This window comes from Hipposideros armiger, unplaced genomic scaffold (assembly GCF_001890085.2).
Source record: "Hipposideros armiger isolate ML-2016 unplaced genomic scaffold, ASM189008v1 scaffold_285, whole genome shotgun sequence".
Lineage (NCBI taxonomy): Eukaryota > Metazoa > Chordata > Mammalia > Chiroptera > Hipposideridae > Hipposideros > Hipposideros armiger.
Genome location: NW_017731635.1, coordinates 1,419,124 through 1,435,795, shown reverse-complemented (window position 1 = coordinate 1,435,795; position 16,672 = coordinate 1,419,124).

Here is a 16,672-nt window from a genome sequence, read left to right as displayed (position 1 = left end):
ACACACACACACACACACACACAAAAGGATTAAGGAAAAAAGAAATAACCCTGCCCTGGTCTCAGTTTCCAATTTGTAAAATAAGGGGACTAGAAGGTTCTCCCGGGTCACTTCCAGCTCTGAGCAGGTATCTCAAATCCAGTGATTCTTTCACGAGTGTTCTTATGACCTGAACTAGTCCCATTCAGTTGAATATTGAGATTTTCACTGAGAGCATTGGGTCAACCATCTGTATTTCCTTCTAGGAAGTCATCTTGGGAGTACAAGAGAAGTGGCTTGAGAGTGAGTCCACACTGAGAAAACAGAACTAAGAGGTGGTGAGTCAAAAGCTGAATGTACTGCTGTATTGGAGAAATAGAAGCCAATAAACGACAAAGTTTTTAATTGTCATTTATTGGCTTATGTTTTAAATTCATCTGGTTTTCTATCATCTGCAAGACAGAGTCCTATATGATAAGGTGCTTAATTTGCATATTTCTCTATGAGCACACTTTTGCCAGTCATGTTTCCAAAACAAAGATCTGAATATGTCTTTCTTCTGGTTATGAAAACCTCAGCTTCCCACTGCCCTCAGTACAATATTCAAACTTCTTAAACTGCCTTTCAATGTCTTTCACAATTGAGCCTCCTTCTACACTTTAGCCTAATTTTTTGCTACTCTCATTGTTAGGTACATACCCTATGCTTTGGTGTGACCAGACATGTACTTTTATATATGTTATACCTAGGTTTGCTCATGGCTGCATGGGATTTCCTGTCCCCAAACCCTTTTCTGACTTTCTAAAAATAGAACCTTGAGAACATAAGGTGTTCGTTATTTTTAAATATTAAGCATTACAGATCACCATCATTCTTCCTGAATCAATGGCTAATTTTGAGAGTGTTGGCAGGAGGGTAAATGGATGCACCCTAATAGTTGATAACAACTGCAGTTAGACCCCAAAGATCTCATTTCGTATAGAAGCTAATATGGTTATACTACCAAAATTGCAGAAAGCAACAAGTTTTAACAAAGTGTGACTTTATCATTGTATAAATGAAAAAGGAAGAAATGAAAACACACACCTGCACCAAAACATGTACACATATCTTCATAGAAATTTTATTCATAATAGCTAAAAAAGTGGAAACACCCAAATGTTCATCACGTGATTAATGTATAACCAAATGTGGTATCTCCATACAATGGAACATTATTTGTCTTAAAAAATAAATGAAGTACTGATACATGCTACAACAGAAGCAAGCCTTGAATACATGCTAAATCAAAGAGGCGAGATGCTAAAGGCCACATATTGTATGATTCCATTGTACGAAATGTTCAAAATTCACCAAAATATAGAGAAAGTATATTAGTGGCAGCCTAGGGCTGGGGGAATGTAAGAACATTGAAGGGCGAAGGCCAAAGGGAACAGTTTCTTTCTGAGCGTGGAACATGTTCTAAAATTAATTGTGATGATGGATACACAACATTGTGAATATACTAAAAACCACTGAATTGTACGCTTTTAATATGTGAATTGTATGGTATGTGAATTCTATCTCAATAAGGTGGATTTTTTTTTAAATGAAGAAAGTTTATAAGCGCTTCATTCATAGTTGCCCAAATTGGGAAGCAACCAAAATGTCCAGGATGAATGGATAAAGCAACAGTGATCCACCAGATCATGGAATATTATTCAGCACTAAAAAGAAATGAACTATTAAGCCATGAAAAGACATGGAGGAACCTGAAATGCGTATTACTTAGTGAAAAAAGCCAATCTGAAAAGGCGATGCACTGATTTCAACTAGATGACATTCCAGAAAAGCAAAACTCTAAAGACAGTAAAAAGATCAGAGTTTGCCCGGGGATGGGGGGAGGGGATGAATAGGCATAAAAGAGAAGATTCTCAGGGCAGTGAACCTACTCTGCCTGGTATTATAAGGGGGGACACATGTCATTATACATTTGTCTAAACCCATAGAATGTACACCACCAAGAGTGAGCCCTCATGTAACCTATGGACTTTGGGTGATAATGATGTGTCCATGAAGGTCCATGGATTCTAAAATTGTCCCAGTCTGGTGCTGGATGGTCATAGTGGACGTGTGTGTGTGTGTGTGTGTGTGTGTGTGTGTGTGTGTGTGCGTGTGTAGCATGTCCTGAAAGTGTGTAGTTTAAGCTTCACTAACTTCAGAGGAGTGCTACAGACTTACTCCCAAGGTCATTTGAGGGTTTATTTATTTACATTTATTTTATACTGATTTAAGTTTTGTGAATGTTGAATAATGAATTATTCATTTTAGTTGCGTCAGAAAGAAACTAAAATTTTCTATTCGACATTCAGAAAACTAAGTAGAAAAGAACTTTAACGTCTGTATCCAGGTTCGTGTAAGACAAAACGTTCTATAAGAAAGATGCATTTGAGGACGTATGTGACCCTGCGTGTAAATGTCTGGGTACAAGCAAACATTTCAGGCAGTATTTCAGGTTTTCAAGGTTGTGGACGTGATTAGCCCCAAGTCAAGGTCTCCACACAGTAAAGGGGCATCAGGTAATACCTGGGTTACAGGTGGAACGAGCAGAACATTTCAGGAAGGTAAATACATGATATGATGAAAGGTGGACTGGAAAATAAGATGGCAGGGGTGGGCAGCGGGACCTAGAGGCCCAAGAGAGGTGGAGGGATCTGCCGGGCTGGTGGGTGGCAGAGGAGCTGTGTCACAGCCCTTCGTGACTGTCAATGGTTTGCGATGTGGGCCTGGCAATAAAGTCTAGAGTCTCTACTCTCAGAGCTCAGTTGCCTCAGGCAGCTTGGCGATTCAGGTAATGGAATTCCCACAATGGAATGTGTTCGCACTTCTGAATAGCCTTGTTGAAATTTGTCTGAGCTTCTGTTCAACATCATTACAGTTCTCCTCACTTGCCTGTGTGGGCTGTGGTTGTTCCTTTTGTTCCTGTGCTACCTGGTGGGGAATCCACCTTTACCACCCATTCGGGAAACCAAAAACATCCCAAAGTTAAGGAATCCTGAGCAAGGCCCACCGGATTTTCTTTAGTGTTGTGTCCATTTCTAGTCCCACATGTTAAAATGAGGATAGCTGGCTCAGAGTAACACCTGAGGTGGGGAGTCTGAGAGACTAGAACATCCTTCTAGAATCGGTATGGCCGGGCTCGGGGTTCAGCTGCGACTGTTTCCTTGGAAGCTCATGGACCATGTGGGTGTGGTAGAGGACTGATTCCAGGATCAAACACCAAACAGTGATTTCCTGGCCCTGGATTGGGTTATTCAGAGAGTTTGGGAATTTCTAGTTCCCCAGCACTTCATCATGGGTCAGATTCCCATGTCAGGCATCATTCCACCGAGCCTTTCTCTGTGTTGGGCTGATCAGGAGAGCAGTGCTGAGCCTCCAAGAGCCTCTGAGCAGGGTCCTATCTGAGGGAGCAGAGATGTGACTGTTGTCCTCAGATTCTCCGCCCTCCTTGAGCAGAGGACTTCTGACTGACAATACCAAGTGTGGACCGCACAGGCAAAAATCCTTCCTTGAGTTTTTCAAAGAAGGAAAAATTGAAAACATTTGGAACCCATAAAAATGGACAAAAGGAAGGAACACAAAGTTCTAGTAATTGAAATAGAGTCATGTTATTCTTGGATCATGAATGTCTGAGTTTCCTATGGAGGGGAGTGACAGACATTCTTTTCTTTTTCTCAGCTCTGGGGCAGAGTCAAGAGGAGAAGGAGAGGTGGGGCATAGAAAGGTAAGGTTCTGCCTCTTTCACCTGATCTCTCCAAGGATGACCCTTTCTGTCCTTTCCATGAAGTCCCAGGTCCACCATCTCTGCGAACATTAGTTGCTAGATATAGTCTCTCTCAGAAAACAGAGCCATCAGAGGACAGGCTCAGGGGAAGGCAGTCAGACCCTGAGTCACTTCTCAGGTCCCCTGCTCTGCCATCCCTGGGCATGAACAGTGATAAAACTGAGCAGGGGACATTGCCCAATTGATGTCGAGACTCAGAACTTCTGTCTCCCGACTTTGAATACTTTGACCTCTTGGATGATCAGATTCCCTTGTGATATAACCACTGACTTCGCTGCTTCAGAGAGTGGTTTTGAGCACCCAATGAGTATGTGAAAGTACTTCACAAATGAAGCAACACACACAGGGGAACCTTCTTATTATTATCATCAATCATTTGACCTCATCTACTGATTCTTGGGGCATCACAGTCTAATATCACAATGGTCTCCCAGAGAGGGACTCCTGCATACTACCTATGCTTCTATTTCATCCCTCATAACTTACTGTCTTGGTTTCCCAGGTTGGAGATATTACTGGAGGGCAGAAGAAGACAAAAAGTGGCTGATTTCTCTCCACAAGTGGTGACTAGTCTTCCCCTGTCTTCAGTGATCCCTCCTTAGCATGTTCTATGCAATTCCAGGGACTCAGTGCAGCCTTCCATAGTCACGGGGTGGAGTAGCCATAGGAACAGGGATGACCGTGAAGGTTGGGGTGAGCGCTATTGAGTGTACTGTGAAGTCAGGGATGTGGAGCCACGTGAAGGGCCGCAGGCTTCAGGTGGCCCCGCCCCCACAGGGCCATGGGGTCCTCCTTTCTTTGTTCCAATCCTGGCTGTAGCTTTGTACCTCCTGTCTCTTGCAGCCCCCAGCACTGGCATCGTGATGCTACACACTTATGTCAACAGTTACATGCAGACCCGTTTCGTCAGGTGAGCAATAGCACAACTACTAAGGCCAATCTTCTACTGTTCCCTGAGGCCCTAGAAGATGCTACTCCATCTGTGTCCCCTTTGGCTCCCACAGACTCTGAGATTGAGTCATCGTTCCTTCTGTTCACCACCTTCTCAGGAGTACCGCCAGGAGACCCAATACCAGCCCTTCTTCTGCCTGAGCCTTTGCCCCCAATTCTCTTTTCCTCCAGTCGCCACCCCCAATTCTCTCTCCTAATCCAATGACCCCCTTATGTGACTTTCTTTCACCTTCAACACTGGGCCACTCTTTGCCACCAGAGCCTTTTCCTCCCTTGGAATCTGCATTCCCAGTGAACCATGCCCCACCCCAACCCCTTGGCACCCCATCACATGGCCCGCCAAGAGCGGACCCTCTTCTCCAACAAGAGGCCCCTTCAACTCTGAACATCATCTTTTTTAACCCTTCCCTTTCCCAAGATATCAACCCCTTACCAGACTTGTCCCAGACAAGGAACCCCACTGGTTCATTGGCTTGTCATCAGGTACCGCCAACGCTGTCCACCTCACCACCACCAGGCTACAATTTCACTGCGACTCACTCTAAATCAATTTCCACCCTATGGAAGCCTGTCCAGAGGCCACATTTCCAGATAGCCCTGGTGCATTGTCCACTTATGTCCCAACATTGGGAAAGGCATTGGCCATTCCAGCCTGTCACTTGCACACCTTTCCTGGTATAGACTAGCTCATGCCAAAGACTTGCCCGCCTCCCCCTTGGCACAACGTGATTTCAAGCAAGAGTTTCTTGCCCTCTATGCTTTATAGGCCTCTTTTGGGGGAGACCCTGCAGCCAACCTTGTAGGGTGTTGTCACCTTTTGTTTCTCAGCCCTGACATTCTGGCATTCCCGGAGAGGCAAGTCCAAAAGGTAAGGGATTTCCTGATGTGGAAGGGAAAGGGAAAGAAAAGTGGATCTTTCCTAAAACAACTTAGGCCAGACTACCACCTAAATTCTTCAGGAAAAATGTTCGAGTCAGATGCTGATCAGCATGACTCGGTGATCGCCCTTCCTTTTTGGAGCAGCAAAGGTAGGCGAACGGAACTGCATGTCCATCAGCAGCCCTCACAGCCTCAGGCCGCGGAGGATTATCTGGCGGAAAATCATATCCAGCTTTTTTTTGGTTTTCCCATCTTTGCCCAGGGAGTGCTTGCCTTCTGCTGTCCATTTCTTGGGTGACTATTTCTCAATCTTTATTTTCAATAGAATCTCAAATGCCCCCACAGGCCAAGTATACCCAGTACTTTTCCATGCCTTACCTCCATCCTTGCCTGAGGTTGAGCCTCAGCCCTTCCCTCAGACCCTGCTCCAACCCCGGCCCCTATCTCTCACTCATATCCGACTCCACATCCACCTTCAATTCCCAGTCCCAATCCTACAATCTGGTCTTATACCCCAGATTAGGATTTGTGGAGTATATTTCTATCGCCCCCACAATGAATCAGGTGATTCCCTCTGAAGTTCAACACCTGGAATGAAGCGTGTTGTGCAAGCAACAGGAACGTTTGTGGGGTTTACCCTCTGTGGTCCAAAGAGCTCAGGAGGACCTTTGTTGTTCAGCTCCCAGCTCTGCTTACCGCTGGCCCCCCCAGGCCCAGGTTTCAATCTCCATCCTTCCTGGAGAGTTTCCTCTCAGCAATGAGCTTTGCAAAACTCTAGAACATTACCTTCAAAAGGGGCTCATCCAACGCCGATGGGGCCTGCCCCACAGAATCCATGCGTCTCGGCCACTGATGAGGCCGCCGAGCGATTCTTCAGAGCTACCTGAGCCGGGGAGCAATGACTGACTCTCATGGATCTCTGTACATAAAGGACGGAGTAGGAAAACCCTAAATGTTGGATTGAGCCAACCCAGAAGCTTCTATGAGAGGGGCTCAGAAATGCTTCAGCTAGAGGAAGGATAAGGGAAATAGTCCAGAGAATGGCCCAAAAGATCATCTGTTGAGTGACTCAGAGAACTCTTCAGATAAAGATCTGGTGGATGACTCTGAAGACAATCTAAAGTGTCACAGGGTGAGTCTGTCAGGAGAAAATACAGTGGTGTCAGGGCAGAGACAACTGGAAAAGGTCCTGAAAGTACATTCGAACAACAAGTCTGGGAAAACCAATGAGGGTCAGCAACCTGGGACTGTGCATAGTGCATGGCATGCTATCAAGCAAACATTGACTCCTTCTGTGAAATCCCACACCGGAATAAAACAGAGAAGTTTGCCACCATCAGGTGCTGGAAGCCCATGTGACAGAGTTTCATAGGAGGATGGTGTTGGGCCTTTCCATCCCAGGGACTTGAATCCATACAGATATTTACGTGGAAAAATGCAAATCCCATTTCTTGTTGCATTCTAAACTCTCTCCATCAAACAATCAGATGTCTGAGGTGGGCTCCAAATCTGGAGGCTACATGCCCCTTAGAGGAAGCTCTATTTGTCTTCATAGAGACAAAGTGGGAACGGAATATTTAGCCTCCATCCTGTACCATCTTCTCTTGCCACATCGCATGTGATCAATGAAGGACAGGGAGCCCTGAGGCCATCACCCTCTGATAGCCACCATGGGCTTGCAGAGGCTGTTCAGAGAATAAGGGATGCCAGACAGGCCCTTCCGCCTGTCACACATGGCAAAGGAAGTCAGAGGCCGATTCCAGTACTCAGAACACCCCTACCCAAGCCCCCAAGGAAAGCCAAGGCAAATGTGAGCTTAAGGATAAGAGTGTAATATCCACTGATACAGCAGAATTGCAACAGCGCAAGAAATGGAGAACAAGTTACAACCTGTTTCTGTGCTTGTGTCTGGGGAGGTGATCAGTGCTGAGGGACTCAGTGTTCATCAGTTACAAAGTAGTGACATCCTGACAACGAGCAGGCGGGGAACCTCCCAAAGGATAACTGTGAATGAGGCCCAAAGCCAAGCCAGTGACACGTCTGTTGCCTCAGAGAGCTTGACGTACAAAGCCTCCCAGATTCATGCTCAGGGTGTCTCCAGTGGGGACATGGGAGCTTCCCAGGGGTGGCCTGTCCATGTGGAGGACTGAGGTGTCAGCAGGGAGCAGCGGCTGGAGCCTTGGGGCCCTAAGCGGGTCTTCAGGTGGTGTCAGAAGATTACTCCACAAGATAAACAGAGGGTGAGTCCTCAAGGCCCCACATCAGAAGGGCTTGGTGGAGGCGATGCCAACCTAGAAGGAACAATGTTCCTACTCAGGACATGGCATTAGAGGAGGTGCTTGGGAACAAGTCTTCCCAGACCATGTCACAGAAAGGGCGGTTGGCTCCTGGAAGACTGTTTATAAGACAAATGAGGCACTTCTTTCCTTGTCTTTATCCTGAGAGAGAAGGCAAAACCCAAGAAAATTCCCAGGAAAAGGGCAGCCCCGTATCATCTGCACAGAGTGGAGGCCCAGATCAAGGTGGAGCTGCCTTGCCTGGGACGACCAGAGGTCAGAAAGTCAGGCCAGGCATCGGGAGGTACCTGCGGGAGAAACTGGGGCGTCAGCACACAGCAGATATCCCCTGCCCTCAAGAGTCCCTTCCCTCCCCAATGAGGTTTGGGAAAGCTCAGCAGAGGGCAGAAGTAGGGGCCCAGGCAGGGCCCCGCCAAGGTCCTCCTCTCAACTCCAGGGCTCCCTGCTGTAAACTGACAAATACAAAGTCATGCCCATTAGGGGCTGTCTTTGCCAGCCAGATTTCTCCACGTATTGCACAAACCAGAAACAAGGACAGACAACCCCAGAAAGTTGTGGAATTTAAGCAGCTATTCTGTCAGAAACACCCCAAATCTGGGCCTCACAGGAAGACTGTGCCCCGTCCAAGCCCCACCTGCAGGCCTCAAGCTGGCCAGGGGCCTCAGGCTGCTCTCTCTCACCACTGCTGAAGGCACTGCTTTCAGAGATGTGTCTCTACTATTTAGACACCAAACAGCTCTCCAGAATTTCCAGGGAAAAGATTTTCCCACCCCCAAGTAATTCCTCCCTTGTGATGAATATGTCGATTTTCCCTAATACATGTTTCTCTAATAACGCTGACGTTTTTGCTGTGTACTGTGTAGGGGGCATGGGGTTTGGGTCACTCAGGGCTTGTGCTTAGGGAAAAGAAGGAGTTAGTTGAGCCCTTATCGATTGCTTCCTTTGGCTTCTACAAGGTGACCAGTGTCCCGGAGCTCTAGCTGAGAAATAGATATCACGTGCTCCCAAAAACCCATTTCGTCCCTGATGAAGTGCGAGGAGATGGGCTGTCTCCTGCCTCTTAGCTCTGCCTTCATCACCACGCACAGCAGCCCACACCTTCCCGCTCTGGACGCTGTATATCCTTGAGGGCGGTGAGGCACACAGGCTTTCTATACTTGAAGAGGGTTAAGCACAGGTATATTTTCAGAAAATGCCAGTGAAGAAGAAACCGTGGCTGAATCGTTATTTAGAAGTCAGTGATGAGGACCCCAGCGTGGGTGAAATCCTTAGTGGGTGTGCTTGGGGGTGGGCCTTCTCCAGTGGATCCGGGGCTGGTTGGGGTTGGGTCTCAGAACAGCATCGAGGCTGCTTAAAAGTCTGTCTTGTGGGTCACGTTAATGTGTTGGGGACACATCCTTTAAACTTGACACTGAAGTTTCCCTACTGGACAGTCACCTTAGCGAAGTGGTTCCCAACCCTGGGTATTTCTTCAGGCTGTCAGATGGATGACATTTTGTTTGTTTGTTTGCAGAGCAAAAGCATCACTCAGCTGTCAGTGGTCGGAATGTTGACCAGGCAGCCACCTACCTTCCAGGGTAAAATAAAGCTGAAAGTAGGGAAAAGATGCCTTAGCGTGAGTGGGAAAGTAAGAAGACAGGGAGAAGGGAAAGAATGACCTTGCGAGAGGAACAAAGGGTTACGCCTCCTCATCCCGCACTGTGACCCTGTCCTCCTCCCAGCTTCCTCCGTCTGATCCAAGCTCCACCTGCTTGAGGCTGCTCAGAGCACCACACAGCGTGCCAGTGCCTTAGACCAAAAGGACACGGGGCTCTTGCTTGAGTGGGAAAACGGTATTTGCAGGATGTCATCAGGCATGGCACCCCTATCTTTGGGGATGGTGATCTTGGTGCCTTCCCTCCATCCGTGCTTGATGGAAATACACAAGACCTTGCCCTTAGTGAGTACTGCTCAGCTCTCAGGATGGACGTGTCCCCTTTGATACTCACGGTCATGGTGGAGCCCTAATTAATCTCCTCCAGGACACCTGCAGCTCATGAACCAGAGGTGAGTTCCAGGGTTACAGATATTTGGTGACTCATCATGGACCGCCAATGGAATGTTTTCTTTAGCCAAGACTGCACACCCTTACAACAGGGGTCTGAAGGGAAGGCAGCTCCACTTGTACAGACTGGGCCTCAGAAATGAAGTGAGTGTCCCGAGAGCACTTGAGGTGGTTTTCCCAGTAAGACATATGAATCCTGCGAGGACAAAAACAAAACAAAGCAGATGTCCACCACAGCGGCCTCAAGCTGCCAGTGGGTGGCCGGATGGCGACTGGACTTGGAGCTGAGCTAGCTGTGCCCTCCACAACTAAGACTGAAGGACAACAACTTGGCTGTTCCCCTTCCCCAATTCCCCAATAAAATCTTAAAAAAAAAAAGAAAAAAAAGAAGTACAAATGGGTAGTTACAAAATAATCACAGAGATGTAAAGCATAGGAAATATGGTTAATAATATTGTAATAACATGTTTAGTGCCAGGTAGGTATAGACTAATCAGAGGGATCATTTTGTAAATTGTATAAATGTCTATCCGCTATGGTGTACACCTGAAATTAATATAAAATAATATTGATTGCCAAGTGTAATTGAAAAACAAATAAAAAATAAAGTAAAAGTAAGCTAATGAGCGCAACTGAACTATAGGTGTGTCCAAACATGGGTCAGCAAAATCTGCATCAAGTCTGTTGGGTCTCGGGTCTTCTCTTGGGGTCTGGGTGTCATGTAAGTCTCTGAGGCTGTCCCTAGGAGGACTCAGCTTTGATGCTCAACACCTTAAGATAATTCATGGGGAGGGTAAGCTGGGCTTCCCAGCAGCCTGGAGGCAGAACACGAGGTGATGCTGGAGAAGCTGTGGAAATGTTTCTGGTGTGCTGCCAGCTGGTTATGGGAGCAAAGCCCAGATGGGTGGCAAAGTCCTGGGGCAGTAAGAACACAGACTTCAGCCAGCAGCACAAAGAGCTGAAAACATGACTTGGGAACAATCCAAGAAGGGCTGAAACAGTATCACTGATTGCAGGCCACTGTGCCCAGGATGGTGATGGCCTGGTGGTCATGACTCGAGCAGTGGGCAGAGGCCCCTAGTGCTTGTTGTAGGGCTGGAGATCCTGACTGTGTATGTGAGAAAGTGCAACAGCCCAAGGGATCCCTCACAAAGGCCAGCAAGTTGGGACCTGGATTTTCTTTCTGGATCTTATCTCTAGAATTTCCTGGGCGCTGAAGATCCTGATCTCCAGCTAGTGCTAAAACCATGAGCTTGGTTGGCATGGAGACCTGGGCAGAAGGACCCCTTGCTGCCTCTGGTCTGCAGGGAAGTAGCTTTCAGAATAGTCATCTTTGTCAGCCTGCACATCTTGATGGAGCAGAGGAGCTGGCCCAAAGCAGCAGCAAACTCGGTTCTGTGGTGATCTGTCTCCTGCTGGAAATCGAAGACGTCTTGCTCCAGCTAAAGCTGGCAGGTGATGAGCTCTGCATGCAAGTCCTTGGGTGTGGAGCTTCTCTGCACTGCGTGAATGGCCTTCACTTCCATGCCTGTGGCTTCAGCCTCTGGGCCTAAGGCTGTGCTCTCAGAGTCATCCTTTCTCTTTTGTAAAGAGTAGCATGTTTTCGGCTGAATAGTTTTTGTTGTTGTTGTTTTTTTGTTTAAAGATTTTATTGGGGAATTGGGGGATGGGAACAGCGCTGGGGAATTGGGAGAAGGGGAACAGACAAGTTGCTATCCTTTTGTTCTTCAGTCTAGTTGTGGAGGACGTTGTTTCACTGGCCCAAGTTGGCACCATCATTGCGCTCTTCCCGGGAGAGGCAGATCAGTCGCTGGCTTCTTGACGGCTGGATGGTTGCTGCTGGCTGCTCATGCTGGCTGCCGGCTACACATGGTAGCTTATGGCAGCCCACTGCAGCAGGGGACTGCAGCCTACGCCATCGCCGGTGACCCACAGCAGCCCAGCTCCAGGTTGAGCTGTTGTTCAGCATCTTAGCTGTAGAGGGCAGTGTCACTGGCCCTCATATGTGGGATCCGAACCGGGGCCCTCTGGCATCCCAAGCCAGTTCCTAACTAACCAACGCGCTACTTGGCCAGCCCTCAGCTGAATAGTTTTATTAGCCTGTTTCATGATTACAAAATTTGGGGAGTTAGGTAGCCTTTTAAATTTTATCCTCTCTGTCCTTTTTCAGTCCAAGCTGACAATGTTTGTGCTGATATAACATTATCAAAAACCTGTGTGTCTCCCATATATGTCATGGGAATTTCTGCCATTGGAAAAGAGAGTCCTCTACAGGTCTTTCCTGGATAACACCATCTCTACTCCTGGCTTCTGCAGAGATAAGTAAGTTAGAAGGCATTTTCTTCTAGAAGGAAGGCAAGGTATGGGTGTCAGCCTGGAAAGATGATAAGGCTTTAGCAAAGAGGGTCAGCTGACTAAACAAATAATCCTGGATAAGGCTAGAACACAGCATTGGAAAAGGGCTTGTACCATGACCCAACAGGGTGTCTTGACTATCTTCATACAGATGGAGGCCCACGTGGCCACTGGCAGTGGCCCTCTCCTAGCACACCTCTGGGAATCTTATGAACCTACAAACTTTCAGAAGTTTTCTGGGGGCACTTGTAATGTACATCAATAAAATTTGACTTCCCTTGCCCTGAGAAAAGATCATAAAAGGACATATTCTGTAGTACAGTTAGTGACAGAAACTGTACAGAATATCATCCATGTCCTCTTTGTAGGAGAGAGGTGAACCCCACTATATGGCAACACACACACAAAAGTCAGTCTCAGTACAAGCCTGCAAATTGAGACAGGGTGGCTAACTTTGTTCTAACTGACTTGGAACCAGAAATAACCAAATCATGGCCAGTTGAAATGATGCCTGTGTGTATACAGGCAAGGTCAAGTTCTGTTGGGAAGGCATAACAAGTACTTCTGTAATTCTTACATATTTGTTCTGTAATGGAATTGAATTGTACCATGACCGTACTGTGACATGTTGTAACCAACACTAGTATAGTTGGGAAGATTCAATTATATGATGAAAATAAGATGGTAATTCTGATATCGGTGATCAAATATATCGGGAGATTAGATTAAAGCTTTCTCAGGAGTAATACCAATGGATAATGACTGGCCTGAGGAAGAACTAGATTTTGCTAACCATTAGCTAATTTCTATGCTGAATAAGTCTGTACAAGTTTATCATAAGATACAAACAGCAGTTGATCAAGCGAGGAGAAACAAATTAGTACAAAAATATGAAAATGTTTGTAATGGCTATAAAGGATGGATTGTTTATTTTATTTTTTAAAGATTTTATTGGGGAATTGGGGAAGGGGAACAGACAAGTTGCTGTCTTTTTGTCCTTCAGTCTAGTTGTGGAGGACGTCGCTTCACTGGCCCATGTTAGTATTATCATTGTGCTCTTCCTGGGTGAGGCAGATTGGTCACCGGGTCCTGGACGGCTACTCATGGTGGCTCTTGGTAGCTCACGCAGGCTGCTGGCCACTCACACTGGCTGCCGGCCACTCATGGTAGCTCATGGCAGCCCACTGCAGCTCCACTGCAGCCCACGCCGTCGCCGGGGACTCACAGCAGCCCAGCTCCAGGTCAAGCTGCCGTTCACCATCTCAGCTGCAGAGAGTGCAGCATCACTGGCCCCAATGTGGGATCCGAACCAGGGCCCTGATGCTCAGAGCTGGTGTCCCAAGCCAACTCCTAACCAATGTGCCACTTGGCCAGCCCTGGATTATTTATTTTTAAATGTTCCTTTAGCTCACACTGGCTCCTCCAAATATTAGGCATTTTTATATTGATGCTATTGCTGTCTCTGTTATATAGGTGTTATACTATCCTATGCTTAATATAAAAGTAACATAAATTTTCAAAGAAAGTCACAAATTTGCCACAACAGAGTCTATTATTTATGGCATGATCTACCTAAAAAGGGAAAAACACTCCCTGCTGATTAACACTATCCAAATTTATTCTAAGCCCCTCACAAAATGACAGTTGAGAGGATTTCTTAGTTTAGCCGGATATTCCATCAATGGGTACCAAAGTTTTCTGTGATTGTGACACCTTCTTTATGGATTGACTAAATCCTCAGTGAGAGGCTCTCTTCTTTGATTTTGTTTTTTATATGTTTACTTATAATCATTCTCATTTTCTATAAGCTCCTGGTGGTCACCTATGCAAAATGTCCCTTTTTCTCTTTTCTTCCCTCCTTATTATAATTGTTAGGCCAGAACAGTCATTATAACTCCATTCATAGATTATCCCATGCAGTAAGCCACTACCTTCCCTCTTACCAATTGCTGTGCGTGTCCTTCATGGCCGGACCCCCTTGATAATGAACCATTGGGCAGTTCCAGTCACACCAAGTGAGACCATACTGAATTCCAGCCAGTGGTTTTTCCTCTTACACCTACATGGACAGATGACTTTATGTGAATCTGTGACCTTGCTACGGTCCCTCTCTCCCAGAAAAAGAAACAAGTATTACAACCTGTTGACCAGGCCCTAGAGGACTCCAAATTTAAGATCAACAACCTTTATGGGTTGTAGACATTCTCTTCACCCTATATTTGGATTACAGAGATCCAGAAAAATAACCCAGCTAATGGAAGGTGTGGCTCTGACCTTGTGTTATAAAGAAGGCCTTTTTCCTCTATCTCCATGTGCCCCTACCAGACACTATTTCCTTCATAGTAGTCAGTTTGTCTTGTCCTATTTGCCCCAGACTAATACCTCATGCCCATGAGAAACAGCATTTTGAGGTCTGCCTGTACACAGAGACCTGAATCTGTAAATCGTCGAGGATGGAAATTCCAACTCGGATGTGAGCTCCAAAATGAGCGCACCTATGATTATTCGGGCATTCTACCAGGGGGAGGTATTGACTCATTGTTTATGTGAACAACCAGAGCAGTCATCCCAATGACAGAACAGAGACGACTGTGAGAAACATGTATGTGGTCTGACCATTGTCTGTTTGTCTGTTCAGTCTCTCAAATGGCCTGGTTGGAGGATTTCCAGTTTCTAGTCCAGCATGTAAGAAGCTTGAAAGGGGCCACGCCATTTTCGCAAGTAAAAAGCTGGAAAACAACAACAACAAAACCCTGAAAAAGTCAAAACTCTTCTTAGATCTGTAGTAGAAGTGAGGTCACAGGGCAAACTTCTGCCTCCCAAATTGGAGAGACTGACAGGCAAATACAGAGAATGAATTTACTGGAGCAGAACTCTAGAAATCGAAGCCTCCAAGTGCAGACTTAGGGAAACCTGAACTGTAAGTGGGGAATTGCTGGCGGCTCAGTGTGGATAAATCTGAGATACAAAATCTCCAGGGGGGCCCAGCCACCAAGGGGCCCCCACACTTTTGTGAGTTTTACCTCCCGGAGCTCTACCAGGTTATCACAGTGAATATCAGTGGAAAAATTCCCTTGTCATTCTGGCAGGTGGACGTATTTTGAAATCAGGTGAAACTATGTAACCAGAGCTTAACCTGTTAGGATTTTATCAGAGACTAACCTTAAGAATGGAAACACCCAATGCCAGCCCCCTGTAGCTTTCCACATGGGGGAAAGGAAATGCCCACCTCCAGCCCACTCTAGCCATCCTGCCACATCCGGTGGGGAGGGGGACTGAGAAGCACGTGTGAAACGCACAGTCCAGAGAAGCAGGCTCATAAAGACTGGGGCTTACAGAACAGATGCTCGTCTCCCACACCTCACCACCACGCTCCTAAAAGATTATTTACAACCATTGTTTTACCCAGTACCTCATGCCTGGCTATCAAGAAGAAATGAAAAGACATACTAAAAGAAAAAAAAAAGCTTGAAGCGACAGAGCAAGCCTCAGAACCAGACTCAGATATGGCAGGGATGTTAGAATTATCAGACCGTGAATGTAAAACAACTGTGATTAATATGCTAAGGGCTTTAACAGACAACGTAGACAGCACGCAAGAACGGGTGGGCGATGTAAGTGGAGAGATGAAAATTCTAAGACAGAACCAAAAAGAAATGCTGCATCGGGAATGGAGCAGGCTTTTGATGGGCTTGTTAGTAGACTAGGCATGGTGAGGAGAGACTCTCTGACCTTGAGGATATCGCAATAGAAACCTACAAAACCGAAGAGCAAAGAGAAAAAACAGACAAAAACAACAACAACAAAAAAAACACAGACTAGAATCTCCAAGAATGCTAGAACAACATGAAACATGTAAAATACACATAATGAGAATACCAGAAGGAAAAGAAAAAAACAGAAGAAATATTTGAAACAATAATGACTGAGAATTTCCCCAAAATGTCAGATACCATAGTATAGATCCAGGAAGCTAGAAAACACTAAGCAGGATAAATGCCAAAAATTATCCCTACACATATTTTCTAACTACAGAAAATCAAAGGACCATTTATTCATCTATTGATTTTTACTCATTGTTATCAGCACTTACACATTTTTTTCCCCAGTAGAATATCACAGATGACTACATAAAAATATTAAATTATGAAAGGATTCATAGAATTGGAAGCCAACTCTAAGTGAATACTTGGTGAAGATATTTTTTGTTTGTTTTTTAGATTTTATTGGGGAATCGGGGGAGGGAACAGCATTGGGGAATCGGGGAAGGGGAACAGACAAGTTGCTGTCCTTTTGTTCTTCAGTCTAGTTGTGGAGGACGGTGCTTCACTGGCCCATGTTGGT